A 14,650-nucleotide genomic window follows, 5' to 3' on the forward strand; every position below is an offset into this window, starting at 1 on the left:
TATTATTGATGATAACACCATTAGACAGTATTTGTATTGATTGTCTTCCTTTTCAAAGTTGTTGAAGTAGGTTCATAAGATATGAGTTACATACAAGTTGAAGGTAGTAGTAATTTGTGATGTTAGATTAGTTGAGTGATCATTGTGATCAAATATATTGCATGCATACTATCAAATCTCTCCTCGGAACTTTTTTGTGATGTTTTCATGTTCTTGCGGCATGTCACAGACTGTAACTTTCCCCAAGAGTAGAAGTACAGAGCCTGCCTATCCTTTGTAATGCACATTCATTTGAGCAAGTTCACGACATAAAGGTTCAACTCAAAGCCTTTTGTCAACTCGTGGATGCAACAGACCTAATTTATGACCTCCTATTTGTTTAATAGAAAAATGCTTTGTATAGTTAGAATGGTAATAGCCTTAAGTACCATTCACTGTTTTTAAACTGCAGTAAATTCATGTCAGTGCTCCAAAAGCTGTAGTTGGTAGAAGGTCTGAATAAAGCTGCAGCAATATAAATAATTTTCTCAGAATAAGTACCTGTGAGTATTGTTATATCATCTTCCGCAACTTTGATGACTATATTTACATGCCGTCAATATTTGGGTCAAGGTCAAAAATAAATTTTCTAAAAAATAAATAAATAAAATCTAAGTAATTGTTTACAAGCATGAGCAGCGGAGCTGATACCACACTTATTTTTTAGGTATCTGGTACTCATGGGGACTGCTGATACTTAAAGAAAAATAAATCTGGCCCCGAGTTAGTCCACCTCGTCAGTAGTTGACGCTATACTGAGGCAGTCTGACACGACAGTGACTCATCATCGGTGTCGAAAAAACAAAACAAATTTACAATGTTTTATCATTGTGATGTTTGTGGGTTTTTTTTAAAAGGGTTTTTCAAGATCATGTTTTAGCGTGAAATTTTATGTCAAACGTGCTAGCAATATCACTACTCTGTATCTATGAGTTGTCAAATTGTTCAATGAAACATTGAACTGTAGTGTGTAACATAATGTGCAGATTAGATACATGGCCACTAGTTGTGTGAAGGCGATGGCCTTCACACATATGTTATTCTACACCATTCTCTATTATTGTGTGAAGGCGATGGCCTTCACACATATGTTATTCTACACCATTCTCTATTATTGTGTGAAGGCGATGGCCTTCACACATATGTTATTCTACACCATTCTCTATTATTATTATTATTATTATTATTATTATTATTATATTTTATTCTCCACACTTTTTTGTCCCGCTTCTTCTTCCACATAATTCATCCGATTCACTCCGTTCCACTTTTGACGTATTCCAAATATTCACGAGATGAGCGCTTCCATTTTTCTCGTTCCGAAAATTTTCCGATTTCGCAAAATTCGCGAATTTACGACAAATTTTTCCCCATTCATTCTCAATGGCAGATTCGACGTTTCACATTTACGTCATTCCCCTTTTAAATTCACCTCATTCAGCACATTCAAACCACATTCGGAATGATTCTCGACATTCCCAAAATTCCCAAATTCAAAAATTTCACGTTTTCACGTTAAAAATTTCGACAAAATTTCACAAAATTTGGTTTTTCACCTCTAATTTCTACATTCTTTGACCGATTCAACCCATTCCAACTTTCAACTGTTCATCTTTTGCCTACCTATTCCACACCTTCCCACTTACCAAAATTTCCCAAAATTTTATTTTGAAATTCACACCAAATTCTACAAAATTTCGTTTTTTCACTCTAAATTCTACATTTTTCAACCGATTCAACCCATTCCAACTTTATTCACTTTGGTCACTTCATCCTTACCATATTCACCCCTTCACCCCCACTTCCACTATGCTTACACAATTCAACCCTTGACCCCCACTTCCAGTGTGGCGGCCATCTTGGATTGACCCTGAAGTGCTCCCAATGAACCTAGAATGAACCGGAAGTGCCCCAATTCGAACCGGATGTGACCTTAGGTAAACAGGAAGTGACCTCAGGTAAACCGGAAGTGACCCCAAATCAAACCGGAAGTGACCCAAATCAAACCGGAAGTGACCCCAAATGAACCGGAAGTGACCCAGGTAAACCGGAAGTGACCCTAAATCAAACCGGAAGTGACCTTTTTAAACCGGAAGTGACCTTTTTAAACCGGAAGTGACCCCAAATAAACCGGAAGTGACCTCAGCTAGACCGGAAGTGCCTCTTAACAAACCGGAAGTGACCCAACTAGACCGGAAGTGACCCAAATCAAACCGGAAGTGACCTTATTTCAATATTAACTGCCCTAAATAGCTACATTAGGCGCTAACTTTTGCATTTATTGTCCGATTGAACCCGTTTCAACATTTTAACCCCAAAAGTGAACCTCCTGAAGCCGTTTTTTATCGTTTTGTTCCAAATTTCAAAAAATTTTGGCGCAATTGTTTATTCTTTTAATTCCCACTCATTCTCTATGGGGATTCAAGATTTGCTCTAACTTCTACATTATTTAACCGTTTCAACCCGTTCCAACTTTCAACTGTTCATCTTTTGCCTACCTATTCCACAATCTCCCACTTACCAAGAATTCCAAACTTTCAAATTTGAAATTCAACCAAATTCACCAAAATTCTGTATTACACTTCTATTTTCCACATTTCTCAAGAAATTCAACTAATTTCAACATCATTCGGCATCATTCCCCAAGAAGTGATTCAAAGTATTCGCCTTCACACGCAATTTCTCCAGAAATTGCATTTTCTAGTTATTATTATTATATTTTATTCCCGCCACTTTTTTGTCCCGCTTCTTCTTCCACATAATTCATCCGAATCACTCCGTTCCACTTTTGACGTATTCCAAATATTCACGAGATGGGCGCTTCCATTTTTCTCGTTCCGAAAATTTTCCGATTTCGCAAAATTCGCGAATTTACGACAAATTTTTCCCCATTCATTCTCAATGGCAGATTCGACATTTCACATTTACGTCATTCCCCTTTTAAATTCACCTCATTCAGCACATTCAAGCCACATTCGGAATGATTCTCGACATTCCCAAAATTCCCAAATTCAAAAATTTTACGTTTTCACGTTAAAAATTCCGACAAAATTTCACGAAATTTCGTTTTTCACCTCTAATTTCTACATTTTTCGACCGATTCAACCCATTCCAACTTCCAACTGTTCATCTTTTGCCTACCTATTCCACAACTTCCCACTTACAAAAAAATTCCAAATTTTCAAATTTGAAATTCAACCAAATTCTTCGTAATTTCGTTTTTCTACTCTAATTTCTACATTTTTCAACCGATTCAACCCATTCCAACTTTCAACTGTTCATCTTTTGCCTGCCTATTCCACAACTTCTCACCTACCAAAAATTCCAAAATTTCAAATTTGAAATTCAACCAAATTCTCCAAAATTTCGTTTTTCTACTCTAACTTCTACGTTTTTCAACCGATTCAACCCATTCCAACTTTCAACTGTTCATCTTTTGCCTACCTATTCCACACCTTCCCACTTACCAAAATTTCCAAATTTTCAATTTTGAAATTCAACCAAATTCTACAAAATTTGGTTTTTCTACTCTAATTTCTACATTTTTCAACCGATTCAACCCATTCCAACTTTATTCACTTTGGTCACCTCATCCTTACCATATTCACCCCCTTCACCCCCACTTCCACTATGCTTACAAAATTCAACCCTTGACCCCCACTTCCAGTGTGGCGGCCATCTTGGATTGACCCTGAAGTGCTCCCAATGAACCTAGAATGAACCGGAAGTGCCCCAAATCGAACCGGAAGTGACCTTAGGTAAACAGGAAGTGACCTCAGGTAATCCAGAAGTGACCCCAAATCAAACCGGAAGTGACCTTTTTAAACCGGAAGTGACCTTTTTAAACCGGAAGTGACCCCAAATAAACCGGAAGTGACCTCAGCTAGACCGGAAGTGCCTCTAATCAAACCGGAAGTGACCCAAATCAAACCGGAAGTGACCCCAAATGAACCGGAAGTGACCTCAGGTAAACCGGAAGTGACCCCAAATCAAACCGGAAGTGACCTTTTTAAACCGGAAGTGACCTTTTTAAACCGGAAGTGACCCCAAATAAACCGGAAGTGACATCAGCTAGACCGGAAGTGCCTCTTATCAAACCGGAAGTGACCCAAATAGACCGGAAGTGACCCAAATCAAACCGGAAGTGACCCCAAATGAACCGGAAGTGACCTCAAGTAAACCGGAAGTGACCCCAAATCAAACCGGAAGTGACCTTTTTAAACCGGAAGTGACCTTTTTAAACCGGAAGTGACCCCAAATAAACCGGAAGTGACCTCAGCTAGACCGGAAGTGCCTCTTATCAAACCGGAAGTGACCCAAATAGACCGGAGGTGACCCAAATCAAACCGGAAGTGACCTTATTTCAACATTAACTGCCCTAAATAGCTACATTAGGCGCTAACTTTTGCATTTATTGTCCGATTGAACCCGTTTCAACATTTTAACCCCAAAAGTGAACCTCCTGAAGCCGTTTTTTTTCGCTTTGTTACAAATTTCAAAAACTTATGGCGCGATTGCTTTTTCTTTTAAATCCCTCTCATTCTCTATGGGGATTCAAGATTTGCTCTAACTTCTACATTATTTAACCGTTTCAACCCGTTCCAACTTTCAACTGTTCATCTTTTGCCTACCTATTCCACAATCTCCCACTTACCAAAAATTCCAAACTTTCAAATTTGAAATTCAACCAAATTCACCAAAATTCTGTAGTACACTTCTATTTTCCACATTTCTCAAGAAATTCAACTAATTTCAACATCATTCGGCATCATTCCCCAAGAAGTGATTCAAAGTATTCGCCTTCACACGCAATTTCTCCAGAAATTGCATTTTCTAGTTATTATTATTCTTCTATTTTATTCCCGCCACTTTTTTGTCCCGCTTCTTCTTCCACATAATTCATCCGATTCACTCCGTTCCACTTTTGACGTATTCCAAATATTCACGAGATGAGCGCTTCCATTTTTCTCGTTCCGAAAATTTTCCGATTTCGCAAAATTCGCGAATTTACGACAAATTTTTCCCCATTCATTCTCAATGGCAGATTCGACATTTCACATTTACGTCATTCCCCTTTTAAATTCACCTCATTCAGCACATTCAAACCACATTCGGAATGATTCTCGACATTCCCAAAATTCCCAAATTCAAAAATTTCACGTTTTCACGTTAAAAATTTCGACAAAATTTCACAAAATTTGGTTTTTCACCTCTAATTTCTACATTCTTTGACCGATTCAACCCATTCCAACTTTCAACTGTTCATCTTTTGCCTACCTATTCCACACCTTCCCACTTACCAAAATTTCCCAAAATTTTATTTTGAAATTCACACCAAATTCTACAAAATTTCGTTTTTTCACTCTAAATTCTACATTTTTCAACCGATTCAACCCATTCCAACTTTATTCACTTTGGTCACTTCATCCTTACCATATTCACCCCTTCACCCCCACTTCCACTATGCTTACACAATTCAACCCTTGACCCCCACTTCCAGTGTGACGGCCATCTTGGATTGACCCTGAAGTGCTCCCAATGAACCTAGAATGAACCGGAAGTGCCCCAATTCGAACAGGAAGTGACCTTAGGTAAACAGGAAGTGACCTCAGGTAAACCGGAAGTGACCCCAAATCAAACCGGAAGTGACCCAAATCAAACCGGAAGTGACCCCAAATGAACCGGAAGTGACCCCAGGTAAACCGGAAGTGACCCTAAATCAAACCGGAAGTGACCTTTTTAAACCGGAAGTGACCTTTTTAAACCGGAAGTGACCCCAAATAAACCGGAAGTGACCTCAGCTAGACCGGAAGTGCCTCTTATCAAACCGGAAGTGACCCAAATAGACCGGAAGTGACCCAAATCAAACCGGAAGTGACCCCAAATGAACCGGAAGTGACCTCAAGTAAACCGGAAGTGACCCCAAATCAAACCGGAAGTGACCTTTTTAAACCGGAAGTGACCTTTTTAAACCGGAAGTGACCCCAAATAAACCGGAAGTGACCTCAGCTAGACCGGAAGTGCCTCTTATCAAACCGGAAGTGACCCAAATAGACCGGAAGTGACCCAAATCAAACCGGAAGTGACCTTATTTCAACATTAACTGCCCTAAATAGCTACATTAGGCGCTAACTTTTGCATTTATTGTCCGATTGAACCCGTTTCAACATTTTAACCCCAAAAGTGAACCTCCTGAAGCCGTTTTTTATCGTTTTGTTCCAAATTTCAAAAAATTTTGGCGCAATTGTTTTTTCTTTTAATTCCCACTCATTCTCTATGGGGATTCAAGATTTGCTCTAACTTCTACATTATTTAACCGTTTCAACCCGTTCCAACTTTCAACTGTTCATCTTTTGCCTACCTATTCCACAATCTCCCACTTACCGAAAACTCCAAACTTTCAAATTTGAAATTCAACCAAATTCACCAAAATTCTGTATTACACTTCTATTTTCCACATTTCTCAAGAAATTCAACTAATTTCAACATCATTCGGCATCATTCCCCAAGAAGTGATTCAAAGTATTCGCCTTCACACGCAATTTCTCCAGAAATTGCATTTTCTAGTTATTGTGTGAAGGCGATGGCCTTCACACATATGTTATTCTACACCATTCTCTATTATTGTGTGAAGGCGATGGCCTTCACACATATGTTATTCTACACCATTCTCTATTATTGTGTGAAGGCGATGGCCTTCACACATATGTTATTCTACACCATTCTCTATTATTATTATTATTATTATTGTGTGAAGGCGATGGCCTTCACACATATGTTATTCTACACCATTCTCTATTATTATTATTATTATTATTATTATTATTATTATATTTTATTCTCCACACTTTTTTGTCCCGCTTCTTCTTCCACATAATTCATCCGATTCACTCCGTTCCACTTTTGACGTATTCCAAATATTCACGAGATGAGCGCTTCCATTTTTCTCGTTCCGAAAATTTTCCGATTTCGCAAAATTCACGAATTTACGACAAATTTTTCCCCATTCATTCTCAATGGCAGATTCGACATTTCACATTTACGTCATTCCCCTTTTAAATTCACCTCATTCAGCACATTCAAACCACATTCGGAATGATTCTCGACATTCCCAAAATTCCCAAATTCAAAAATTTCACAGTTTCACGTTAAAAATTTCGACAAAATTTCACAAAATTTGGTTTTTCACCTCTAATTTCTACATTCTTTGACCGATTCAACCCATTCCAACTTTCAACTGTTCATCTTTTGCCTACCTATTCCACACCTTCCCACTTACCAAAATTTCCCAAAATTTTATTTTGAAATTCACACCAAATTCTACAAAATTTCGTTTTTTCACTCTAAATTCTACATTTTTCAACCGATTCAACCCATTCCAACTTTATTCACTTTGGTCACTTCATCCTTACCATATTCACCCCTTCACCCCCACTTCCACTGTGCTTACACAATTCAACCCTTGACCCCCACTTCCAGTGTGGCGGCCATCTTGGATTTACCCTGAAGTGCTCCCAATGAACCTAGAATGAACCGGAAGTGCCCCAATTCGAACCGGAAGTGACCTCAGGTGAACCGGAAGTGACCCCAAATCAAACCGGAAGTGACCCAAATCAAACCGGAAGTGACCCCAAATGAACCGGAAGTGACCCCAGGTAAACAGGAAGTGACCCTAAATCAAACCGGAAGTGACCTTTTTAAACCGGAAGTGACCTTTTTAAACCGGAAGTGACCCCAAATAAACCGGAAGTGACCTCAGCTAGACCGGAAGTGCCTCTTATCAAACCGGAAGTGACCCAAATAGACCGGAAGTGACCCAAGTCAAACCGGAAGTGACCCCAAATGAACCGGAAGTGACCTCAGGTAAACCGGAAGTGACCCCAAATCAAACCGGAAGTGACCTTTTTAAACCGGAAGTGACCTTTTTAAACCGGAAGTGACCCCAAATAAACCGGAAGTGACCTCAGCTAGACCGGAAGTGCCTCTAATCAAACCGGAAGTGACCCAAATAGACCGGAAGTGACCCAAATCAAACCGGAAGTGACCTTAGGTAAACAGGAAGTGACCTCAGGTAAACCGGAAGTGACCCCAAATCAAACCGGAAGTGACCTTTTTAAACCGGAAGTGACCTTTTTAAACCGGAAGTGACCCCCAATAAACCGGAAGTGACCTCAGCTAGACCGGAAGTGCCTCTAATCAAACCGGAAGTGACCCAAATAGACCGGAAGTGGCCCAAATCAAACCGGAAGTGACCCCAAATGAACCGGAAGTGACCTCAAGTAAACCGGAAGTGACCCCAAATCAAACCGCAAGTGACCTTTTTAAACCGGAAGTGACCTTTTTAAACCGGAAGTGACCCCAAATAAACCGGAAGTGACCTCAGCTAGACCGGAAGTGCCTCTATTCAAACCGGAAGTGACTCAAATAGACCGGAAGTGACCCAAATGAACCGGAAGTGACCCCAGGTAAACCGGAAGTGACCCCAAATCAAACCGGAAGTGACCTTTTTAAACCGGAAGTGACCCCAAATAAACCGGAAGTGACCTTAGCTAGACCGGAAGTGCCTCTAATCAAACCGGAAGTGACCCAAATAGACCGGAAGTGACCTTATTTCAACATTAACTGCCCTAAATAGCTACATTAGGCGCTAACTTTTGCATTTATTGTCCGATTGAACCCGTTTCAACATTTTAACCCCAAAAGTGAACCTCCTGAAGCCGTTTTTTATCGTTTTGTTCCAAATTTCAAAAAATTTTGGCGCAATTGTTTTTTCTTTTAATTCCCACTCATTCTCTATGGGGATTCAAGATTTGCTCTAACTTCTACATTATTTAACCGTTTCAACCCGTTCCAACTTTCAACTGTTCATCTTTTGCCTACCTATTCCACAATCTCCCACTTACCAAAAATTCCAAACTTTCAAATTTGAAATTCAACCAAATTCACCAAAATTCTGTAGTACACTTCTATTTTCCACATTTCTCAAGAAATTCAACTAATTTCAACATCATTCGGCATCATTCCCCAAGAAGTGATTCAAAGTATTCGCCTTCACACGCAATTTCTCCAGAAATTGCATTTTCTAGTTATTATTATTATTATATTTTATTCTCCACACTTTTTTGTCCCGCTTCTTCTTCCACATAATTCATCCGATTCACTCCGTTCCACTTTTGACGTATTCCAAATATTCACGAGATGAGCGCTTCCATTTTTCTCGTTCCGAAAATTTTCCGATTTCGCAAAATTCGCGAATTTACGACAAATTTTTCCCCATTCATTCTCAATGGCAGATTCGACATTTCACATTTACGTCATTCCCCTTTTAAATTCACCTCATTCAGCACATTCAAACCACATTCGGAATGATTCTCGACATTCCCAAAATTCCCAAATTCAAAAATTTCACGTTTTCACGTTAAAAATTTCGACAAAATTTCACAAAATTTGGTTTTTCACCTCTAATTTCTACATTCTTTGACCGATTCAACCCATTCCAACTTCCAACTGTTCATCTTTTGCCTACCTATTCCACACCTTCCCACTTACCAAAATTTCCCAAAATTTTATTTTGAAATTCACACCAAATTCTACAAAATTTAGTTTTTTCACTCTAAATTCTACATTTTTCAACCGATTCAACCCATTCCAACTTTATTCACTTTGGTCACTTCATCCTTACCATATTCACCCCTTCACCCCCACTTCCACTATGCTTACACAATTCAACCCTTGACCCCCACTTCCAGTGTGGCGGCCATCTTGGATTGACCCTGAAGTGCTCCCAATGAACCTAGAATGAACCGGAAGTGCCCCAATTCGAACCGGAAGTGACCTTAGGTAAACAGGAAGTGACCTCAGGTAAACCGGAAGTGACCCCAAATCAAACCGGAAGTGACCCAAATCAAACCGGAAGTGACCCCAAATGAACCGGAAGTGACCCCAGGTAAACCGGAAGTGACCCAAAATCAAACCGGAAGTGACCTTTTTAAACCGGAAGTGACCTTTTTAAACCGGAAGTGACCCCAAATAAACCGGAAGTGACCTCAGCTAGACCGGAAGTGCCTCTTATCAAACCGGAAGTGACCCAAATCAAACCGGAAGTGACCCCAAATGAACCGGAAGTGACCTCAAGTAAACCGGAAGTGACCCCAAATTAAACCGGAAGTGACCTTTTTAAACCGGAAGTGACCTTTTTAAACCGGAAGTGACCCCAAATAAACCGGAAGTGACCTCAGCTAGACCGGAAGTGACCCAAATCAAACCGGAAGTGACCTTATTTCAACATTAACTGCCCTAAATAGCTACATTAGGCGCTAACTTTTGCATTTATTGTCCGATTGAACCCGTTTCAACATTTTAACCCCAAAAGTGAACCTCCTGAAGCCGTTTTTTATCGTTTCGTTCCAAATTTCAAAAAATTTTGGCGCAATTGTTTTTTCTTTTAATTCCCACTCATTCTCTATGGGGATTCAAGATTTGCTCTAACTTCTACATTATTTAACCGTTTCAACCCGTTCCAACTTTCAACTGTTCATCTTTTGCCTACCTATTCCAAAATCTCCCACTTACCAAAAATTCCAAACTTTCAAATTTGAAATTCAACCAAATTCACTAAAATTTTGTATTACACTTCTATTTTCCACATTTCTCAAGAAATTCAACTAATTTCAACATCATTCGGCATCATTCCCCAAGAAGTGATTCAAAGTATTCGCCTTCACACGCAATTTCTCCAGAAATTGCATTTTCTAGTTGTGTGAAGGCGATGGCCTTCACACATATGTTATTCTACACCATTCTCTATTATTATTATTATTATTATTATTATTCTATTTTATTCCCGCCACTTTTTTGTCCCGCTTCTTCTTCCACATAATTCATCCGATTCACTCCGTTCCACTTTTGACGTATTCCAAATATTCACGAGATGGGCGCTTCCATTTTTCTCGTTCCGAAAATTTTCCGATTTCGCAAAATTCGCGAATTTACGACAAATTTTTCCCCATTCATTCTCAATGGCAGATTCGACATTTCACATTTACGTCATTCCCCTTTTAAATTCACCTCATTCAGCACATTCAAACCACATTCGGAATGATTCTCGACATTCCCAAAATTCCCAAATTCAAAAATTTCACGTTTTCTCGTTAAAAATTCCGACAAAATTTCACGAAATTTCGTTTTTCACCTCTAATTTCTACATTTTTCGACCGATTCAACCCGTTCCAACTTCCAACTGTTCATCTTTTGCCTACCTATTCCACAACTTCCCACTTACAAAAAAATTCCAAATTTTCAAATTTGAAATTCAACCAAATTCTTCGTAATTTCGTTTTTCTACTCTAATTTCTACATTTTTCAACCGATTCAACCCATTCCAACTTTCAACTGTTCATCTTTTGCCTGCCTATTCCACAACTTCTCACCTATCAAAAATTCCAAAATTTCAAATTTGAAATTCAACCAAATTCTCCAAAATTTCGTTTTTCTACTCTAACTTCTACGTTTTTCAACCGATTCAACCCATTCCAACTTTCAACTGTTCATCTTTTGCCTACCTATTCCACACCTTCCCACTTACCAAAATTTCCCAAAATTTTATTTTGAAATTCACACCAAATTCTACAAAATTTAGTTTTTTCACTCTAAATTCTACATTTTTCAACCGATTCAACCCATTCCAACTTCTTTTGTTGTGTATTCAAAACACCATATCAGGTCTTTGATGCAAACCTGTCTGTAGGTACTAAGAATGTAAGATCTGCATCTAAGAACACATGCAAAATGATACAGCAAAGAGGAACTTCATTCCGTCAGTTAATCACAGTTAATTACTCTTAAATAATCTAGTCCGATTGCTTGTTTTGTGTTTTTGATACATTTATAATTCAACATTTTCTGTAGTAGTAAATGTACATTTGGTGTGAGAAAGCAAAAAGGAAGAAAGCAAGTGGTGCAAAACAAACACAAAGTTTAACAGGAAACTATGCCCTGAAGGATAGGATTCCTCCATTGGGTGAATAGGTTTTGCGACAAAGAAAAAGAGCAAAACAAGCTCAGGCAGGTCGAGCCTTCCTCACCCTCATTAAGAGGCCAAAGTTAGTCGAATGGTTGGATTTTTGAAATATAAGATCTGACACCATGTGAAACGTAATAGTAGTTTTGATTCTGGTCCCTATCAGCACCAATGAGATTGTTGTTATATCTTTCGAATTATACACATATTCTAGTGAAATACTCATCCAGGGGGAAAAAAAAAAAAAAAAACCTGTTGACGACATCTTCTCTCTGACGGGCAGCAGCACCAGGATTGTGTCTACTAGCGTACACTCGCACTGAACCATAAAGAGGATTTGGATGAACTCCAATGTGTTGGTAACAAATCCAGCTGGCTGCTGAGTCAGAGCAATGCTCTACACGTAGCATCCTGAGCACTGGTGAGTGACATTTTCCTTACAAGTTGAACGGCTCATTGTTTGGCCCCTAGTGAACATTCATGTGCTACCATATTCAACTTCCAGCTACTATTCAACTTCTGTTGTGCAACTTCATGAAATCATTTATTTACACATCCCAATCAAATTTGATGCATTTTAATCCCGAGTCATAACATCATCACTTCAATGATGCTTGTTCAGTGACTGACTGAGCCAACCGGTTCCGAAATGAAAGACCTGTTGTCGAAATGCCTTTGCACCAGAAATAAGAACTGAATGGAGAGTTTGGATATTTCAGAAGCTAAAGCGGGGATGGCACTCCACCTGGGGAAGGGTTTAAAGAAGCAAGAATTAGTAACTTCTGCCTCTACATGTATGTGGTAGAGAAGCCATCTGATGACAGGCAGAATGTCGGCTATTCACAGTGTGGGGAATAAAAGAGAGGCAGTGGGTTAGTGAGTTTGCAAAGAGTCAAGATGAAGAAGGTGTAGGACTTGACATAGTTTGCATTAACTGTTCAGAGCAATGACGAGAAATGAGGGAAAAAGAGAGTACAGGTTGGGGTGAGTGAGCAATAGTCTCAGGAGTGATCTGTGACAGAAGCACGTGAAAAAAAAGGTTTCTACGACCTTAGTGAGACTAGCCATGTCTGATTTGGGCTTTAGAGACTATAGTAATGAACAAACACAAGAGACCAAACTTGAGATGACAGAGTTGAAGATGTTGATTTATTTTAATGTTGTCTCCAATGGTGAAACACTGATTTTACAGTATCTCTTCTTTCTTTCTGCGACTATTCAAACTAATGTGACATCCTTTGTCATGGTCCATCTGGCTCCATGAGTCTGTCAAGTCGCTGCCCATTATTTATCTCTAGACAGACAGTCTCTGTTGAAATCCCCCAAGACACGTAAATATATCGGGGGGGGTTTCAGATGTGAATGGCTTTAGGAGAATACATTTAGAACAAAGACAGTTGTTTCTCACATTTGTTTACTCTATCTTTATTTATTTATAGTTAAATTTTCATTTATTATTCAAAATGTTTATTTGTGGGCATCGTTACAAGGCTCAACTCTCGCTCCTTCATGAAATTGTGCCAACAATCTGGCAATGCCATCTGCCTCCTCGTGTGTGTCCGCCTTTTCTGAGCGAGACTGGTGGAATTCAAAGGTGCGAAGGAAAGCTTGGTCAAATGCTCTCTTTTGCATTGCATTTTTCAAATAATGCTAGTTTATGTTTTGCACATGTCAAATGATTCAAATGTATTGAACCAGAATGGATGCACTATAATTGGATGCAAACAATAAAAACAATTTCTATTGCACAATACACAATAATTTTTGAGTTTTTCCTTGCCCTTTTGGGAGCTTATGATCAGGGGATGCTTTGAGAATAATTGTCAATTTTTGGCTATGTGAAGCCCTTTGAGACTGTTTGTGATTTAGGGCTATACAAATAGACTTGACTTGACTTTACTTGACAACGACTAATATATATATATATATACATATACATACATATGTGGGTATATATATATATATATATATATATATATACATATACATACATATGTGGGTATATATATATATATATATATATATATATATATATATGTGTGTGTGTATGTATATGTGTATATATATATATGTGTGTATGTATATGTGTATATATATGTGTGTATGTATATGTGTATATATATGTGTGTATGTATATGTGTATATATATATATGTGTATGTATAGGTGTATAGGTGTATATATATATATATATATATATATATATATATGTGTGTGTGTATGTATGTATATAAAATAAATTAATGAATATTAGACCCAGTCACTCCTGTTTTAATTATTTTCTTTTATAACTCAGGCTCAAATTTGGGATTGAGGTTAAAATAAATATTAGGAATTATCTTATCTTTTCCCAGTGCTGCTTGGCTGCCTCTGATTAATCCTCTGGCTGCTGTCAGACTGTGGGTGTGTGCACGTGTATATGTATTTATATGTATTTTATCAGAGGGCTTTCTTATCCTCACGAGTAAAAGGTCGATGAGAGGTGACACAGAGGGGCTGTGATCACACTGCAGATGTACTCTAAAACCAACTACAGATGTTATGGTCTTTATTTGCATATATTTTTAGCCACCGATTGTGATTGGTTGATTAG

At 38.5% G+C, this 14,650-nt stretch overlaps 1 protein-coding gene across 1 annotated transcript in view; it reads left to right on the forward strand.

Annotated features, from left to right (window-relative positions):
* Window positions 1-14,650, forward strand: part of arrdc1b (arrestin domain containing 1b) — a 29,090-nt gene that overhangs the window by 5,357 nt on the left and 9,083 nt on the right. The gene's annotated exons all lie outside the window — the stretch shown is intronic.

This window comes from Syngnathus floridae, chromosome 12, assembly GCF_059516105.1.
Source record: "Syngnathus floridae isolate MCC-2025c chromosome 12, RoL_Sflo_1.0, whole genome shotgun sequence".
Lineage (NCBI taxonomy): Eukaryota > Metazoa > Chordata > Actinopteri > Syngnathiformes > Syngnathidae > Syngnathus > Syngnathus floridae.